The sequence below is a fragment of the Pseudoliparis swirei genome, chromosome 20 (assembly GCF_029220125.1).
Source record: "Pseudoliparis swirei isolate HS2019 ecotype Mariana Trench chromosome 20, NWPU_hadal_v1, whole genome shotgun sequence".
Taxonomy (NCBI): domain Eukaryota; kingdom Metazoa; phylum Chordata; class Actinopteri; order Perciformes; family Liparidae; genus Pseudoliparis; species Pseudoliparis swirei.
In genome coordinates this window covers 9212041-9233168 of record NC_079407.1, presented here as the reverse complement: position 1 = coordinate 9233168, position 21128 = coordinate 9212041, and the positions used below count along the sequence as shown (strand labels likewise).

Here is a 21128-nt window from a genome sequence, read left to right as displayed (position 1 = left end):
GTCATTCTTGTCAGAGTTTGTGTAAACAGCTCATAATTGATCTCTAATATCTTATATCTATTTATGTTGCTGGGAAAACATCTCTTTCAAACGACTGAATATTGGCCATGAGTAAAACTTTATTTCACACTGTGATGGTTAACGTTAAACTGTGAAATTTATCTGTGGTTTACATGCGTGATGAACCGTGAAGGGGGTCCCTACAGATCACAGATCGACAACATCCGTTACACCACCTTCAGATCTTCTGCTCTCTATTATCAAGCTTATGAAATGAAGATGTTCACCATCGTGCCCACATTTAGACGTGATGGTGAGTCCAGAGATATGTCCAGGATATGCTGAGCCTCCCTTAGCACATTATCTGGTGACTGCTGGCTTGAATCCATAAACAGATAAAAAGAAGAAAATGCTTAGAGCTTCTATAAAGATTGACCTATTGTATGTTGATTATTGCAGATGAAGAAATATAAAATAGACGTTATGGTTTTTAGAAAAATTTCACATTCAAATGATTTCTTGACTATTTATTGAGTATGTGAAGTATCTCAAAAAGTGAAGTTTTGTAGCGAGTTCACATAAATTCAAACAAAACTACTTTGTTATGTTTTAGGAAAGATTGTGGTTCTGGTTAAAATAAGTACCTTTGTTCGGTAAATTCGTAGTCAACGTGAATGAGTCAATGGTTGACATAGGTTTGAATTAATGTGTTGCAGATGTATTCCTATGGCATATGATAATATTTTAGCCTTATTATTTTAGCTTAAGACCCAGCAGTTGGGCTCAAATAAAAAATCTTATCATGTCATATATTCACTTATGTGTGATCTTCTTGAGCCGTGTGTTGCAGTAAAATTGTGGAAGGAAACTTTTCTACTGCTTTGAATTATGTTTTAATATTTTTGCCCCCAAGTCCGTTTCACACCACTGGAGTGGCAGATGAAAGAATAGTTCTAAAATATTGTCATACACGGGATCAGAATACATCAGCGACACCTTAATTTAACAAAATACACACATGTAATTATAGTCGTATCCATTGTGCTCTTCATGAAGCAGTTATATTATGAATCTGGTCTAAACACACAATCAGTGATTTCTTGCTGGCTTTCCTTCCTGTATTTGCCAGGGGGTGGCAGGGCGCATCAGCAGGGCCATGACAGGCGGCCGGCTCGCCAGGCAGAAGGCATCAGACCCAGCCAAGTCCAATGGACCCTATGAGACGTGGAGTCACAAAAACTCTGTGGATGAAGCAGAGTTAATAATGTGTGATGGAGAGATACAGGATTAATATAATGGACAGATACAGGAGTAATATAATCTATTTTCTTAGTTTGTTTGAGTACATGAGCTGCAGCATTCTGGATTAACTGGAGGGATTTAGGAGATTTATTAGAGCAGCCTGATAATAAAGAGTTGCAGTAATCTAGTCTAGAAGTAACAAACAATTCAGTTTTTCTGCATCTTTTTGAGACAAGATGTGCGTGATTTTTTAAATATCACAGAGATGTAAAAATGCTGTCATTGAGAGTTAAAGGACAAGTCCTGATCAAAGATAATGTTGAGATTCTTTACAGTGGTGTTGGATGATGAATCGGGGAAGGACATGTTGTAGTAGCCAACGTTGATGTCTATGTAATTGTTTTAAAACCTATGCGTTTAAGCTCATCCACACTAGGAGGTAACACCAGAGTATTTAATTGTATCTGTTCTCTGGAGTGTTTTTAAACTCATCTGTTTTCTGCACCCAAGTGAGAAACGTAGCAAAAGATATGTGTCTTAAAATGGAAACGTAATGGTATGGATGTAGCCTGAGAGATGTTGTAGTATGTGATAGTGGTGTGGCATCCCCCCTCCTGCTGTTGATTGGAGCCTGACTGCATCACTGCAGATAACATGTGGATGACATTTTGCAGAAGAGCTGCAGCACTGACCTCCCTGCCGAACACACTAACCTCCTCATGGAAGAGCAGAAGGGGGAGGGGGAGATGGAGGCCCTTCCTCCATTTGTTTTGTTCTCCTTCTCACTGACTGCCTTGCTCCACAGGCTGCATGCTTGAAAATGGCATCGCTGCAACCCCTTCTCCTCCTCCTCCTCCTCCTCCTCTTCCACTTCAACACCCGCCCTTGCTTTTCTTTCATCTCTGTGTTCCCGAGGGCTTTGTGAACGTCTGTTCGTGCCAAAATGCCAGCACTCTGCACCCCTCGTCTCATTCCCTGCTTTTCTGTGTGTAAGAGAGACTGAAGCAGAGATTCCCCACTCTTCATCCAGGATGGGGGGTTGGGTTAGTATACTGGTGTTTCGTCCCCACTCTTTGCAATTGTCTGTGTGTGTGTGTGAATGGACCTGCTATTGTTGTCAGCGAGTCCTAGAATGCTGTTGAATGGCAGTTGTGTTGGCCCAGAAGTATTGTCTTGTTTTTGTCCTGGCCATCTGTGTGTGCGCTCCTTCTCTTGCTGTGGACGGTGTGACAGACACAATAGTTTGAACCTGGAAAGCTAAGACAATTTTAAGTGAATCATTAAATCATGTATAGATTACTTTTGATTCATCAACATGAGATCATTGTCTGGAGCAGTGCTTCCAGTGGACTCTGGTGACCTTCCCCCTGCACAGTACAGTTTGCCAGCTGGTAAGATTCAAAGAGAAATCCACTTATTGTCATGAAATGGGAAGAGGACACTGTTCTTTAAAGAGCTGTGGAATGAAGACATGACATTTGATCTTAAGCTTGATTTCAGTCACATAATTTAGGACTCAAATTGATTAATGATTCAAGGTCAAATCGAGGGGTGCTAATTTTAGTAATTTGTTTAATCTGACTGATAGCCATCCATCTTCCACTGAGCATTGACCATTAATTGAAAGGATCCATACCTTGCATAGCGGGGTGCTGTGGATGAAGTGCCGAACAAGCCACCCAGTTGCAACAATAACTGAGTCATCAGTTAACCTGTTGTTGCAGTCACTTTCTCACACACATCAGGGGGACGGCGGTGTGTGTGTGTGTATATATATATATATATAAATATATTAGTGCTGTGAAAAATAACGCGTTAACGCATTATGATTAAACTACAGGATTAATTAGTTTGTCTTTTTAACGCATTTAACGCATGCGCAGAATGACCTTCCAATATACCTATTTAATCTGAACTATGTCCCGCTCTAATGCAGACGGTCGTGCTGTTCATCGGTAATGATCCTTCCGCAGGTTCACCTACGGAAACCTTGTTACGACTTTTACTTCCTCTAGATCAGGGGTGCTCAATACGTCGATCGCGACCTACCAGTCGATCGCGGCGTAGTATTGGTAGATTGCATGACATTAAAAAAAATTGGCCCGCCCCCCTGAAATCTCCGCCAGCACGTCTTTATTCTTTTATTAAACTAAACAGCCGTCTGTTGTTGATCGTATCTACACAGCAGCATGTCATTTCTGTCTCTACGTGTCTCGTTAACACTTTTGGCTCTCCGTCTCGCGCGCCGCAGAGCTGTATGTGCGCGCATCGGGCAAAAAAAAGTCTCTTGCAAAGAGCTGTCAATCTGTCAATCCTTTCCGTGTCCGGGCGAGGTTTCCCGTGTTGAGTAAAATTAAGCCGCAGGCTCCACTCCTGGTGGTGCCCTTCCGTCAATTCCTTTAAGTTTCAGCTTTGCAACCATACTCTCCCCGGATGGTTCCCCGGACGCTGCCCGGTGGGTCATGGGAATAACACCGCCGGATCGCTAGTTGGCATCGTTTATGGTCGGAACTACGACTGTATCTGATCGTCTTCGAATCTCCGACTTTCGTTCTTGATTGAAAACATTCTTGACAAATGCTTTCGCTTTCGTCCGTCTCGCGCCGGTCCAAGAATGTCACCTCTAGCGCACAATCCGAATGTCCCCGGCTGTCCCTTTAATCATGGCTCCAGTTCATGACGAAAACCCACAGTTAGTCTGCCTCACCAGCTGCTAAAGGAAGACTAGAGGGCCTTTAGATTGTATCATGGAGTTAATGGTTGACAAAAAAGAGAAACAATTTGTTTAAACATTCTGTTTAGGATGAAGATATGTTCCATATGGAAGAGAACTGAATAATACAAAAATGTATAAATCATTTCACGCTGAATGTTGAGTTAGCTGGAGGTGTGTGAGAAAGAGCAGTGACCTATCTGTGTGTGTGCGCGCTTAATAGATCAGATTCAGCCAGAGCTGACTTATTCTGCGAGGTCTTCAGATGTGTATAGCAGCATAGTGGAAGTAAGTTGGCTCCCTAGGTGACTTCTTTTCTGCAGTGTTACCTTGCAAAACCCTATTCTTGTTGTGTGGAGCAAGGTTTGGACCCAAACGCAGCAGGCAGAGTTCTCAAAAAAACACGGGATTTATTATTAATAACTGAGCAGAACCACACTCTGGCAACAGGAGAGAAACTAACAGGGACAAGAACCGGACAGGAACAAAAACGAACAGACCCAGAACAAGCAGAAGGACACAGGCTATTTACACTGGGGAAACGAGACACAGGTGGAGACACAGGTGGAAACAATCAGGGCGTGGCAGGGAACAATCAGGAACGAAACAGACAAGCACAGGGAAGGAAGCGCAGGGAAACAGGAAATGAGACAGGGACTTCAAAACAAAACAGGAAACACTCCAAATCATAACAATTCTAGATGACTGTTGTTAAATGGTTTCTAATCTAACCCCCCACCCTGTAATCCAGGTGTCATGACTAAAGAAAAGGATCAAAGAGAACAAAAGCCTATTGCCCCACATTTAACTCTTACTGTGTGCTGGGCTTTGGTCGGTGTTACTGTCTTGATGAAGCACGACTATTTAGTTGATCAGCATCCAAAAATAATATATCTATCCCTCCTGCCTCAAGGGCCTGGCTTCATTGGTCTGGCCCTGCTGATGCCCTCTCCTCTCTTCCTCCTTCTGTTTCATGGATAGTGGAAATCTGGATCGTGGTCCATGCCTTCTAATTATTCATACATTTCTGTCATTTATTGAATGTGTTGTAACTCTGTAACAATGTTCATCTGTACACATGGCATCTATTGCTTCTGTCCATCCATTGCACAGGGATCCTACTCTGTTGCTCTCCTGAAGGTATCTTCACTTTTTTCCCAATGACGTTTTTTTTTCTGATCGGTGTGAGGGGATGTTGTACAAAATAAACAGAATTGCATATTAAATTAAATGTAGAGACTTAGACGTGAGACATTCAAACAATCGACTGATCATTTTACTAAAGAGTGAATTATGATGGGGCCCCTCACGCTCGATGGAAATCAGGACTGGAATGCGATGAATCAATTTAACAATTTTTAATGGCAATTTTTAATGACAAAAACAAAAGTTTAACAAACAACGAAAAGCTCACGATCGTGGGTTCCGTGGTGATCCAGGCTCCACAGGTACAACCTCGAAGCAAGCAGGTGTTGCTGTCTAACCCGGGTCAAGATGAAAAAGCGATTTCCCTCAGTACAACGAGTGTTAGTCGCAGCCAATCACCTACTCTTCAAAGGTTAGTTCAGCCTTTAACACCTTCCTTTTGGTTTAAAGTCCGCTATCAAAATGGAGGGGTCAAACGTCATGAACCCCGGGTCAAAACGTCACTTCCGGTCAAGTTACTATACAAGTATTTTCACAATAAAAGTCCTGTCTGTTATTCTCTGTTATTCGTCGGCATTAAAATCACTTCACAGGTTTCAACCGGCTTCGGCAATTCTGAAATACTAACTCACATCCATTCCATGTACATACATATAAACAGTACTTCTCAGGGTTTTTCCTGGCCAAAAAATGTGTTGGCGCGCTACGCGCGCACACTCTGTGTTTCTCTATCTATTCGCGCACCTCACAGTTGCGTATTGATCAGACAAGAAGACACGCTTATCAACTCGATTACTTTTGATCAAAACAGAACGAGGGTTCGGCTGTAGCCTACTTGAAACATACTATTGAGAACTAGAGATGCACCGATCAGGTTTTTTGGTGCCGATCACCGATCACTGAAATCAATATCTGCCGATCCGATAATACCGATCACCGATCACGGTGTCGATTGAAGCATTCTATTTATTGTGTAGCATTATTGCCTAGGACTATGAGGAAATACATATATAAAGCACCTCAAATATTAAAGAAATTACCGATTTCTTTCAATATCTAGGACTTTTACTTTGAAAAATGTCCTAATTGATACATTAAAATTGATTGATTGCCAGTGTAGGGGATTTCAGATATGTATGGAACACATCTGCATTATTCATTTCCTGGAACTCTTGGGGAAATCCATTTACAGGACTTTTTTTAACATACAAAAGTCTGACCTTTATTTTTATAAACTCTTCCTTGGTACAGTAAAACTGTTTTAATGTTAGCATAATTTAAGCTAAATCTCAGAAACGATCTATAAAGATACAAAATCAGTTCATTGTTTACTTGTGTATGATTTGTCGACATCTTATTTTGAAAAACGGATGTTGTTTCACGTGGTTCTTTCCGCTAACTTTGCAAAACCGGATGTTGTGTCACGTAAATCCTTCCGCTAACTTTATCAAAACCCTCGCGCGCTCCCGATCGAATGCGTTTACCGTCAACATCAGTCTATAGGTGCACAGACATGTAAGTGTCGGCTGAGTTGACCCAGTGATTCAACTCGGGGGACAGGGACGCCGCTCGGTGCGTGAGGATCCCCTCCTGGACCTCTGCACTCCGCCGGCCCTCGCCGGGCGCATTTACTCCGTTGCGGTGCGCCTCGATTGAAACGTCTCTGATAGTTCTCGCAGATGTTACGTCATCTGATCGGCCAAGTTTGATCGGCCGTTTTGAGAACGCCGATCAAAACCGATAATGGGAATATCGGCCGATATGGATCGGCGCCGATCAGATCGGTGCATCCCTAATGTTGAGCACTTATGATGATATAATTCTTTCTCAGCCTGCCATTCAATTGTTCTTAAACTCAATTAATTTGGAAAATATTTTAGTTAGAGATTTAAATCTTCCAAGACACACACACACACGCACACACTCACACGTGCACACACACACACAAAGCACCAAGCTACTGGGTCATCCGTGTCATTCATATTCAAATTGGAGTGTTTGACCCCTGCAGATGCCCCTGAAACAGCCCTGTCTCTGTGTCTCTGTGTCTCTGTTCGAATGGATTCATCAGGCTGGAAGCTGTTTGTTCACATCCCACTGCCCTCATTAACATTTCACTGCCCCTCTCACTCCTTTTAGCGCATTTACACACACACACACACACACACACACACACACACACACACACACACACACACACACACACACACACACACACACACACACACACACATGCACACACATGCAACTTGATGGTAACCATGGGCTCTGAGTGTCTGACAGGCAGTTGAACAACACTGCAGGGAGAGTTCCTGTCCCCCTCCTTTTCCTCCTCTCTGTCTTATAACACTTGTCTGCCACTAATCTTCACTGGAGCTGCAGGAATTGTCTGCACACTGCCCTGTTGTCTATGATTAGCTAGTTATCTATGACGATAACAAAACTATCTGCGAGACCAATACTATTTTGTCGAGCACTCTGCTAGGGCAGTACACATAGATATGTTTCATTGGACAACATCAGAGACGCAAAGAATTCAAACTACCTTGCTAACAGGTAGGTCAGCATGTCCTGGTTCTTCCCCAGGGTCTCCTCCCAGTTTGACGTGCCTGGAAAACCTCTAAAGGGAGGCGTCCTGGAGGCATCCAAATTAGATGCCCGAACCACCTCAGCTGACTCCTTTTGACGGGAACGAGTAGCGGCTCGACTCCAAGCACCCTCCTTATGTCCGAGCTCCGTACCCTAAGGCTGAGCCTGGCCACCCTATGGAGGATACTCATTTTGGCCGCTTGTATCCACGATCTTGTTCTTTTGGTCACGACCCAAAGTTCCTGACCATAGGTGAGGGTACGAACGTAGACCGAATATATTTATAGTGAATACAGTTGGTCCGAGCACAAAACCTTGTGGACTTGCTGGTGTTCATCGAGGAGTAATCAATAGATCACCGTTCGTTCTCTCTCTTCTCTTTCAACAGCAGCACAGTTCATCCTGATGAACATTCACAGATGACTGAAACCCCCTCCTGCTAGTTTAAGCACTTTATATCAGCAGACACAGATGTGATCTGATTACATCCGTGTGTAGTTTGAGTTTCCTAGCATGCTGCTGCTAGTTGCTCCTTATAGCCCACATCCACTGACTACATGTTGATATCTTGATGACACAATGTGATTTGATTTAGGAGAGTGATGTGGGTCTGTGGGGCGGAGTTTAGCTGGTTTCGAGGTTTTGTGTGCACATTTAGGAAGAGAAGATAAAGAGTGGGATTTCTCAGCAGAGGTTATTTTAGAATAACGGAACAAAGTGAAGCACATATGTAGATGATAGAAAGAGAAGTCTATTTGGACTCTTTTTTTTTACTTCACAGTCCCAGCAGAGTAACACCGGTCTAGGCTACCATCTAGAAACTTTGATTTGGAGATTGGATTTGCAGATTTATGCTGTCACATCTAGCTAATATGATGGCTGAAGTTGCTGACTATCATAGGGTAAGAGTTATGAGAAGAGTACGGGGGATACTGTCAGGCCTGTGATGAGTTTAACACTTAATTTAACACTCGCCACCAATGCCCATTTTTTTAATTTTTCATTGGAAGCCTTGGTGTGTAGCTTGTTTTCCAAACATTTTTGTTAAGAATTCAACCTAATAACTTCGGTTTTCCTGATAAGGACCTTTTGTGTTCATGCGAATATTGACTTTGAAAGTAGTGACTGTGGAAGTAGTGTGATGTTGTTGCACCAAGAGGACCATTAAGGTACGAGGCCGGTGTCGATCACCGATCACTGAAATCAGTATCTGCCGATCACCGATAATACCGATCACGGTGTTGATTGAAGCATTCTATTTATTGTGTAGCATTATTGCTATGAGGACTATGAGGAAATACATATATAAAGCAACTCAAACATTAAAGAAATGACTGATTTCTTTAAACATTTAGGACTTTTACTTTGAAAAATGTCCTAATTGATACATTACAATTGTTTGATTGCTATTGTAGGGGATTTCAGATATGTATGGAACACATCTGCATCATTCATTTCCTGGAACTCTTGGGAAAATCTATATACAGGACTTTTCTTCACATACAAAAGACTGACTAATTTTTATAAACTCTTCATTGGTCCAGTAAAAATGTTTTAATGTTAGCATAATTTAAGCTAAATCTCAGAAACGATCTATAAAGATACAAAATCAGTTCATTGTTTCCTTTTATATGTTCGTGTATGATTTGTCGACATCTTATTTTGAAAAACGGATGTTGTTTCACGTGGTTCTTTCCGCTAACTTTGCAAAACCGGATGTCACTTAAATCCTTCCGCTAACTATCAAAACCCTCGCGCGCTCCCGATCGAATGTGTTTAGCGTGAGCATCAGTCTCTAGGGGCTCAGACATGTGAGTGTCGGCTGAGTTGACCCAGAGATTCAACTCGGGGGACGGGGACGCCGCTCGGTGGTGAGGATCCACTCGTGGACCTCTCGCTCAGCGGGCCTCGCCGGGCGCATCGTCTCCGTTGCGATGCGCCTCTTTCCACACATTAGCCTATAACCGGTTTTCATCTCCTTTCGTCTTCTTCTGGAGTTAATGTCGGTTAGCAAACCAGTCATTCAGGCATTACCGCTAACTATAGTGGGCTGAAGTGTAGAACAAGTTTGTCAGCAACAAAAATATTTAATAACAAAACAAAAAAAATCTGCTAATTTACTGGTCGCGCATGCGCGAGTTGATGAAAAATGTACTCGCACTGTGTCTAATTTTAGGCGCAAAATGTGACCATTTGGTTGCAGTCTGGAGCCCTGAAGTATATGAAGTAATTTCCACATGGGCTGTTTCCCATGTCAAATAACTCAGTTAAACACCACCAGACATGTTACACTTTCACTTTCTTATACAGTTAGGTCCTTAAATATTTGGACATTGCAACCAAAGAGTTTTTTAAGGCAAAGAAGTGTAATGTTCTGCAATGGCCAAGTCAATCACCTGACCTGAATCCAATGGAGCTGCATTTCACTTGCTGGAGACCAAACTGAAGGGAAAATGCCCCAAGAAGCATCAGGAAGTAAAGACAGTAGCAGTAGAGGCCTGGCAGAGCATCACCAGGGATGAAACCCAGCCTCTGGTGATGTCTCTGGGTTCCAGACTTCCGGCTGTCATTGACTGCAAAGGATTTTCAACCAAGTATTAACATTAACAATTACAATGATGATAATGTTAGTTTGTCGAATTACTTTTGGTCCCTTTAAAAGGAGGTTTCACATATAAAATGTATTGTAACTCCTACACCGTTCACCTGATGTGGATGTAAAGACCCTCAAAATTAAAGCTGAAAGTCTGCACTTCAAGCACATCTTGATTGTTTCATTCAAAATATATTGTGGTGGTGTACAGAGCCAAAAGGATGAACATTGTGTCGATGTCCAAATATTTATGAACCTGACTGTATATTAATCTGGCACTTTTCTTCATATTGGTTTAAAGGATTTGGGATATTTTATAAGTGTATAAAATGAAGCAGCAGTACGCCATAATAAGTAACAAGCCACATATTGTTTCAGTACTAGAAACAACTTAAAATGTTGATGTCACTCAAAATTGGATGTCTGGTAAAGTAATAATTCAGCCAACGACCTTCTCTCGTTCTCTCCTTTCCAACGGGAGGATTTATTCTCTGATCACATGTAAAATACAAGTTCGATTCGATTGTAATCACAGCGGGAGTCCTCTGTGAGACCTGGACAGGACAGTCCAATTGAATAATTCAGATTAATATTAACACACAGACGAAAAGAGAGAATCTAGTCATTACCAGCCTCAGTCACTTCTCACCTTGTCCCTCTTTCAGTCACTCAAAGTAACAGATCTCAGAAAAAGCTATCTGCTCGTATGTCAGCATTACCCCGGCAGTTTTCCCCACTGTCTCTCCATTCCATCGTTTCTTCTTTCTCTGTGTGGTTCAGTTCAGTAGCTCTGGTGTGATGTCTCACTGAAATGGCAGGAGATAATCAGGTGTAACGGGAGGAGAAAGGGAATTATGAACCAAGAAAGAAGTGCTGCCTCCTGGCAGATGGTGACATATTAGGGCTGCTAGCATACAGTCATTTCATAGAAGAGGACCAGGAGCTGATGAGGAGGAGCCATGACCATACAGATACTAGAGAGAGTGAGAGAGAGGTATCTAGGACTGGGATTGGGCTGTATGAAACAGAACACATGGGCTGTGTACTACCGCGCACTTGAGCACTTCGAGCACTGACTTTCAGTGTTCGAAGTGCGCCACTGAAAAAACCAGCAGAATTCAGTGCACTGAAAGTACCCGGATGGTGCACTGCAAACGGGCAAAAAATGTAGTGTAAAACGATGGACACTACTCGCCCTAAACGGCCGCCATCTTGGCGACGTAGCGGAAGAGGAGGAGCCCTTTCACCAGCTTTTCATTTTATTTCTAAAACAATGGCGGACAGCACAAGCGGTAGACCACGAAGCTACAGACCGTAAATGTAAGTATCAGCGGTAATTACACATTGTACTGGTATTACAATGTACTACTAACATGCCATTCTCAGATTAGTGAGCATACCTAGGTAGCATTAGATGCCATTGGATCTGCAGGGCAGTTATGATAAACTAGCTGGGTAATCCACCACCCGGCCAGTCCGACGAAGGTGCACTTTTATCGGACACTTTTCGCTTGACGAGCGGGGGCAGGTCGGCTCCAGGCGCTTGCTCCAGCGGCAAGTCCGACGACAGATAGCTATGTCAGTCATCGGACAGTGTTAAACAACGGCTGTTCTGTTAACCAATCGAAATAGCAATTTTAATAATGGATTAACAATGGATATGCTCAGTTTAATAACGGGTTAACATGACACCGCGAGCGTTTGCCCACACGCCGCCCGATAATTAATACCGTTACGATAGCTATCTAAGCTTGTCCTTCTAGAAATAATTGTAGCTTTCAATCATCGTTGTGTTTTTTTTTTTTAAATGTCGTGTATGTATTAATTTAAATGTAATCGTGGTCTGGGACATAGCACTGAATGGGTATCCTATTTCTGTTTCCTGCCCCAGAGACGTTTCCTGGAGGTGCTGGTGCTGGTCCTCTGCTGCCCTCCCGACATCTGGCTCCAATGACCTCTGGCACCTCACATCCACCTCCAGGGCCTTTAAGAAGATGGACCGCCATCGCGTCTTCAGTATCCCGAAGGACCTCTCCACAACACACCTCGCCTTTGACAGGCAGCAGTTGTAGCGTGCTTGGAGGTGGTTGTGGACAGGCTGCCTGAAGGGGGTCATGAGGCAGATGGGTTGGGACAGGCAGGGGTAGCCACCATCCCCAAGGATACAGTATCCTGGTGGAGGGTATGACTGCTCATAGAAGATGGGGCTGTTATTCAGGACCCTGGCATCATGCACTGAGCCCGGGGCCTGTCGAAGGCCCTGGCCACCACCCGATAGGAGGTGGCGCTGGCAAGCCAAAAAATAAAAACTAGACGGGAGATCTCGGGGCCCCAACCGTGGTCAGTCAGTGCCCAGCACAGCCATGAGGGCGTTAAATGACTCTCGGGTGAGCCTGAAGTCCACCCTCCTGTCACTGTGGCCATCACAATACAACGCCAGCAGTGGCATTGCAACATTGATACGGCAGCGCCGCCTGGGACTGGGTGGCTGCTGTAGAGTGTGTGGGGAGGGGAGGGGAAGGGAAGATTATACTAAAATGTAAGTCATTTTATCAATAAAATGTTGTCATTGAGGTTTTGTAGTCTTTTATTGCGTTTTCTGATTTATATTAGAATTGATGCATGTTTGTAACAATAATTAATATGCCTGTGTGTTCAATTGCTAATTGATTCCTGTATCAGGGTGAACTTCACTACAACAGAGATGTGTATAAAAGTACAGTCAGTCAAAGTAGGCCTATTACTGTGTGAATTCAAGCAGATGATGCCTATCATTTCAGTGGATAATTCTTAAAACTAATTGGAATCTAGGGACAAACATGTACAGATTTGTCATGTTTTATTTCCATATGGTGTGTATGTGGATTGCAAAGAAGAAGGCTACTTCTGACAAAGATAATTGAGAATTTAGCATACCTAGCGAGGAGAATTTAATTGCAACTACTACATGAAGCTATGCTGTGAAGGTAAGGCAAAATCACAATTAAATTTACATACAGGACTGTCTCAGAAAATTAGAATATTGTGATAAAGTTCTTTATTTTCTGTAATGCAATTAAAAAAACAAAAATGTCATGCATTCTGGATTCATTACAAATCAACTGAAATATTGCAAGCCTTTTATTCTTTTAATATTGCTGATTATGGTTTACAGCTTAAGAAAACTCTAAAATCCTATCTCATAAAATTTTAATATTTCCTCAGACCAAGTAAAAAAAAAGATTTATAACAGCTGAGTGTTTGTCAAGGCTCAGGAAACCCTTGCAGGTGTTTCGAGTTAATTAGACAATTCAAGTGATTTGTTTAATACCCTACTAGTATACTTTTTCATGATATTCTAATATTTAGAGATAGGATATTTGAGTTTTCTTAAGCTGTAAGCCATAATCAGCAATAAATCAGAATATAAGGCTTGCAATATTTCAGTTGATTTGTAATGAATCCAGAATGCATGACATTTTTGTTCTTTTAATTGCATTACAGAAAATAAAGAACTTCATCACAATATTCTAATTTTCTGAGACAGTCCTGTATACCATCTCGACTTCAGCCAGAAGGCGGAGGCTCCTGCCGCGATTGTGGAGGTATCGCAGTTTCCACATGGGGTGGAGAAAGGTAAACAAGGGACAACAAGAGGGCAAGAAGTGCATTCATTTTGTCAGTTTAAGGGTTAGGGTATCGCAAGCAGATTTGCATATGTCACTCCCGGCTTAATTTCGCGGGTGCCGTGAACAGATTTGCGTCCGTCACTTCCGCCAAGTGGTTAACGGTTAAGTGTTCCATTTGAGACAGCACTTCATCAGCGACGCAGTACACTGCAATGCAGTGCACTGAATTGCAGTGCACTGCATTGCAGTGTACTTCGTTAAGTGCGCGGTAGTAGACACAGCCCTGGTGTTATAAAGGACTCCACTATGTAACAGTATTCAATTCAATTCAGTTTATTTGTATAGCCCATTTTCACAAATTACAAATTTGTCTCAGAGTGTTTTACAATCTGTACATATAGACATCCCAGTCCCAAAACCTCACATCGGATCAGGAAAAATTCCCAAACAACCCTTCACGGGGAAAAAAAGGGAAGAAACCGTCAGGAGATGAACAGAGGAGGATCCCTCTCCAGGATGGACAGGTGCAATAGATGTAATGTGTACAGAAGGAATCATTACACACAAATTAAGACACAGTAACAACACAATCAATGAATATGACAGAGTGTATGAATAGTTGGTAGTAGTCATATTCCACAATCCAGACCTCGATGATCCATCAGGCAGATAGGATCTATGACCGATGACCCTACGAGCCGTGAAGTCAAAAGGACTCTGGGGAGAAAGCAGAGTTAGTAATGTGCAATAGAGAGATGAAAATTCATCCACAAGGAGGGAGAAAAGAGGAGAGAGGTGCTCAGTGTATCCTAAACGTCCGCCAGCAGCCTATAAGCCTATAGCAGCATATCAAAGGGGCTGGACCAGGGCAAACCTGATTCAGCCCTAACTATAAGCTCTGTCAAAGAGGAAAGTCTTAAGTCTACTCTTAAATGAGGTGACTGTGTCTGCCTCCCAGACTGAAGATGGAAGCTGGTTCCATAAAAGAGCAGCTTGATAACTGAAGGCTCTGGCTCCCATTCTACTTTGTAAGACTCTTGGAACTATACAAGTAGCCCCGCATTTAGTGAGTGCAGCTCTCTAGTAGGGCAATATGGTACTACAAGCTCCTTAAGATATGATGGTGCATCACCAATCAAGGCTTTGTAGGTTAAGAGAAGCATTTTAAAAGTAATTCCTGATTTTACAGGGAGCCAGTGCAGAGCAGCTAGTGCAGGAGTGATGTGATCTCTTTTCTTAGTTTTAGTGAGAATACCAGCTGCAGCATTCTGGATCAACTGGAGGGACCTAAGAGACTTATTAGAGCAACCTGATAATAAGGAGTTGCAGTAATCCAGTCTAGAAGTAACGAACGCGTGAACCAAATTTTCTGCATCTTTTTGAGACAAGATGTGCCTGATTTTTTATATATTACGTAGATGAAAGAATGCAATCCCTGAGATTTGTTTCACGTGGGCGTTAAAGGACAAGTCTCGATCAAAGATAACGCCGAGATTCTTTACAGTGGTGTTGGATGCCAGGGCAATGCTATCTACAGAAACTACATCACCAGATAATTGATCTGAGGTTCTCAGGGCCGAGTCAAATTACTTCAGTTTTGTCTGAGTTTAACATCAAAAAGTTGCAGGTCATCCATGTTTTTATGACTTTAAGACATGCTTGAATATGTACAGTATGTGTGTAGCTCAGGAGTGCTATTTTCACTTGCAGTGCTTTTATCACAGTGTAAATGTCATCTCACTCAATGCTGCATGAATATTGACGTGGTGCTGGAGTGTTTTAAAATTCCTAAAGCATGAACTGTCCTCAATTAACTGGGACTTAGCTACCTGTCTGAATAGAACCCAATGATGCATTCTGCTCTTCTCTTTCGGAGAGCATGATTTGATGATCCAGACAGCCGCCAACATTTGTTTTTCTTCTCTGGCCAACTCACATCTGAATTATTTGGCTACATTGCATGTGCGAGTGACTAACAACTTGTTAGGAAATTAGAAGTTCCAACAACTTTTTTTTCAATTGTACTCTTTCAAATCATCTGTATATGTAGACCAGAAGGATCCAGGCTGTCTCTGTGCTGCCCCCAACATCGCACAAAAATGAGTTTGTCTGAAGAAGCTGGTGTCACGTTTATCATTTGATCCCAAATAGGCTTTGAGATTTGGACAAAGGGAATATCAGGGTTTATTGGAAAAGAAATAGTGGACCTCATCAGCTCCACTGGTGCTCTGCAGAGAGCTCGTTAGGCATGTGAGAAGCTGTCTGACTGTTGGCTAATGTGGTGTGAATATTTACCCCGAGAGGCTGACTGGACATGAAAACTCAGTTTAGCACTAATGGATCACATTCCCATAATGACCCAATGCAGATACAATTCCATAATAACTACCATCTAGATTTCAGAAAAATGTCTCACTAACCAATGTTAATAGATTTTGGAATGACAAAGTTCACAGTGAGTCAATCATAAAACTCTTGAAACAATTATTCTACACATCGACAACTCTCCAACAGTTTAACCACATTTCATGAATCTAATGCTGTCATTTCTGACGTGTCTTTGAGAGACAGGCTGTGATTTCTGTAGTTTAGTGAGTTGATTGTTTTCTAATGTATTATTCTATATTTAACTGCATGTCCTATCTGCTGCTTTCAGCTTCTCTATTGAGCACATACAGTATGTTGTCCATCATTTCCACTGATTGCTGTTAAGATTCCAACGATGAAAGTGCCCTGTATCTCTTTGGATCTGTTGATCCATTTATCCAGTTTCACATATTACCACAGCATTAAATCAGCAGTATTCAATCCCAATTCAGTTACCAATGACTCTGAGCATGCCAGTCAAGCTATCACATCAACACATCACTGCACACCATGACAGGCACTAACCTACAGTATATGCACTTCTACATTAATGCTCCACCCTGTGTTCAATGTCAGAACTGCATCTATACATTCATCTTGTGTTTCCCTCAAAGATAACATAAAACAAACAAACTACATCATGGCTCCAACACGAACACAGTTCTATTTTAAAATGCGTTGTTAACAATTCACAAATGAAAAGAAGGATCCTGATCTTATAAACAGTGTAAATAGTGATATTTTAGTAAAAAGAGTATTTGTACAGTTATTTGTGTTTATGTACAAATGATGACCAAGTTGGAAACTAAAGGCACAGATACCAATTTACTGATTTACAGAAGAAGAAAAAAACTAACAATATAAATAAATTAGGGCTGTCAGCGTTAACGCGTTAATCTATGCGATTAATTTGGCCGCGTTAACGCACAAAAATATTTTAACGCAATTAACGCAACTTTGTTTACTTCCGGTGTGCCTTGAAGTTTTTACACTCCTCTGAGTGTCAAACCGCGGCAGTACGGTTTAACACTGTTTCCGTTATTAAAAAAATTATTTCTCCGCGAAAATATGGAGCAGAAATCAGTTTAACTCGTGGATGAATCAGTCGGGTTTCCTCCTGCTCTCCTTCCTCCCGTCTCCCCCTCTGATACACAGAGGAACGGAGGGGCGACGTGTCGGGTGACGCGGCGCGGAAAGATCTCGTCACACGAAACCATCAACGTGATTTGTCAACATTTTGCGAAAAAAACAACCAATGAACACTCAGTAAATCACAAAGGACCTCCCACCTCACAGGTGAGGCTCATTAGCAGCCTGTCAGTCAGAGAAGACAGAGAACACGGCGCGAGGACATTGTGCCACATTGAATAGAGCTGAGATTGTTCTGGAATGTTTGATGTATAACACGTGGGTATGTGTCACATTAAAACGCCTTTAAAAGGTGAATTTACATTTTTTTGTAAAATGGAGAACATGCCCCCAGCCTCCAGAGGGTTAACGTGACATATGTGAATGTCAGTCAGTTCCCAAGGCCACTGGTTCTGCTGCTGTTCAATGTTAAAGATGACAGGACCAATGGGGTCTCAATATACTTCTTTTTTTTACTAATCTGGATGTTTCACTGAAGAAACAATTTATCATCCACAATATTAAATACCTCACTGGCTCTTTATATGTAGGAGCCTCTTTGAAAACACAGCTCTGTGTGAAGTTTTGTCTTTAAAAAGAAGAAAAACTAACTTTTAATCGCAATTAATGAATTTCAAAATGTGCGATTAATTAGTTAATTTTTTTAAATCGATTGACAGCCCTAAAATAAATACATTTATTTGAGCTTTGTGCTTTATGAGTGACATAACTAGTCATTCGTTTGTGAATATTGTAACACCATGGCAGACCTCAGAGGATGAAATGTTCAGTGGCATTCTGTCAGACATTCCATTGTTTCACTGCCGTTCGTGTGTCAAAGGAACATCAGTGAAGCGCAGCGTTCTGCTGTGATAATGAGCAGGTCAAGTTGAACTTTACATTTAACTGAACTAAAGTGTGTTCCTGCTGGGACAAAGGCCAGCAACAGCAGCTCTAAAGGTGCGTTCACACCAAAAGCGAAACTATTTTTCGCGTCGCCCAAAACGCGTGAGTTTACTCGCTCGACCATTTGCTGTGTTCAAGCCATAAGCATCGAGACGCTCCGCGAGGGGCGGGGCTTATCTCTGTGTCTTGTCTCCGTAAAGACCGTTATCATCTCCTTCATCCACCAGAATAACTAACCACTAGTTCTGCTTTATATTTGTTGTGGACATCCCACACACTAACGCTCTCGTGTTTGGGTTCATGACATCACCCGTAGCCTCACTCAGCTCGGTCACTTTCACCGATGAAGTTACTGTTACGTCTGAAAGACTTCCGCTTCCAGCGCTACGAGAGCGGAACACAAGAGCTGATTGGCCCGAAAAAATTGTTTCGCTTTTGGTGTGAACGCACCTTAACAAGGTTTACATAAGTGGTGTCTATTAGTCCATTACATTATGAGAGCACTCTACCCCTGCCAACACTATGTGATTTAGAGAAAGAAGCACCATGTGCTCCTGAGTGGAGGGAAAATCTCATTAATGCCGAGCCTGATGTGGTCATGGACCCTGCAGGCCTATGTTCCCAATGAGGCCCAACAAGAAGCCATTGATACCACAGACATGACAGCTTCATGTTTTTCATCAGACTGTTTGTCTATGTGGGTTTAAGATACCTTTAGGAGTGCTGTGGTAAGAGAAACAGCCACAGGAAGTCTGTTTCAGTAATAACAGGGCTCATAAAGGACACGCTGCTCCACTAGTCCTCTTTTAGTCCTATCAATAAATGTATTTTGTGTATTCCAAAATCATAAATTAGCCTCAGAGGGTTTGTCCTCTTCTTCCTCTTTCAATGACATCTGCTTTGCTGACCGCTGGTTGATTTAATGTGCAGCATTTTCTAATTTGAGTTAGAAAGTCACTTTACAACCTTTTAAGTCTTTAAAGTGTCATTGAAGAAAAAAACATAATTTTTTGCTGTATGATGTATATTACTTTAAGTGCAAAGGATGAAACATATCTTTGGCACAAGATAATAACTTTTGGACAAGTTATTTTTAACAATTTGGTCTGGTCACAATTATTGGACTAGGAATTTTGGATTGCAGTTGTATTTGGAGTAAACCTCAATTTTAAGTGTAATATAAACTTTCTTCCTGTATTGCACCTAAACATAGAACTAAAGCAGTGGTCCCCAAACTACGGCCCGCGGGCCGGATCCGGCCCGCCTCCACATTTGGACCGGCCCCCTGAACAATACCAGAGACGCGTTCCGATTTATTATTTTTTTCACCCTGCCCGCTGCCGTTGAGATTGCAGTGAGACGCGGAGAAAATGTGAAGTGGTGCTCTTCGCAATAGAACATCTTTGATGGGACGTGTCGCGTCTCGGCCAATCAGCGTTCAGATGTCGACAGCGTTTGGGAAGTTAGGTTAGCTTGAATGTTAGTCCGCTACATCTGCTGCTGTCACGCTGCACGGTGTAGCGATACTAACGAAGTACCCGTACGTTAAAAACGATGTGATTTAGCATATTTTTAGTATCGACACTTCATTAAAAGAGCGATCAGAGCGCACGCGCTGCTCCGCTCCGTTAAATGCTGCGAGTGGTGCGCGCACACAGGTGAGCACACTCTCACTAGTACCCCCCCCCCACCCCACCCCCCCGGCTGGCCCTCCATCAGACAAGGGAAAAGTTATGTGGCCCTCTCAGGAAAAAGTTTGGGGACCCCTGAACTAAAGGCTAAATAGACTTGAGTGCTTTTCTAGTATCCAACTAAACAAAGCGCTTTAACACTACATGACATAATTCACCTATTCATAAACTGATAGAAGTGGCTGCCTATCAGGAGTAACTAACATTTTTAGTACATTTACGCATCGTAGGCACAGATACGTGGGAAATTTGGGGTTAAGTGTCTTGCCCAAGGATACATTGACTATTGGAGCTGGGGAATCGAACCGCCGATCCTCTGATTGAAGGACGAACCTACTTACCGGCTCGAGACATAGTAACCCTAATACACACTTAGATCCCATAGCAGTGCAGATTGAGTCTGCTGAAAGGCTCAAATTCAAACTGGCTCTCACAGTAGACACACACACACACATAGACTGCAGTTGACGCGTGTGAACTGGATGTGAAATGATTGTCATTTCTAGACCGTTAAAGCTGGTAACCGGGGGGGGGTCAGGGTCCAGTCAACCTTTGTCTGTTACTGACTGTTATTGCAGTTGTTGGCAAGAGCCGGAATGCTCGGCAGTGGGCTCTGGCCAAAAGGGTCCTTGGCATCCGCTGCTATGGCAACCTCCCCTTCAGACCTCCATTTGTAGCTGTAGATAGAAGGATAAAAGAGATGGTGGGGAAAAAAAAGACAGGGGACTGATGAACAACTGAGGGAGACAGAGGTAAAATAACGGTCAGTTTTTTTGTCCTACTTACTGCACTGAGGCAGAGATGTGTGTGCGTGTGAAGCTGTATGGTTGCCATCAATCTGAGGCATTCTTTTTCTCAGCCATTAATCTTGGATGTTTGCCATTTGTTTGCAATGGATTATAAAGCACTGGAACTAATACGTTCTAAAACAGGACCCTGGGTTCACTCCAGCAAGGAAGTGGAGTAGGGGAGGAAGAGGAGGAGTTAAACACAGATGCAGGGTCAGAAGCAAAGAGAGAGTGTACTAGGTGTGTCATCTGTGTTTATGCAGCTCTACACAGAAGCACAGACAAGAGAAGAGGAGGAGGCACCATATGAACCAGCACATTCCTGGATAAACAGGATTGCTCTGGATTGACTCTGTC

The 21128-nt window shown here is 42.5% G+C and overlaps 1 long non-coding RNA gene across 1 annotated transcript; it reads left to right on the top strand.

Moving 5' to 3' along the window:
• The first annotated feature begins 11339 nt into the window (after positions 1 to 11339).
• Positions 11340 to 12856, top strand: LOC130211298 (uncharacterized). Its single transcript, XR_008835008.1, has 2 exons — positions 11340 to 11603; positions 12175 to 12856. It is a non-coding gene; the product is annotated as an uncharacterized LOC130211298 (long non-coding RNA).
• Positions 12857 to 21128: the final 8272 nt, after the last annotated feature.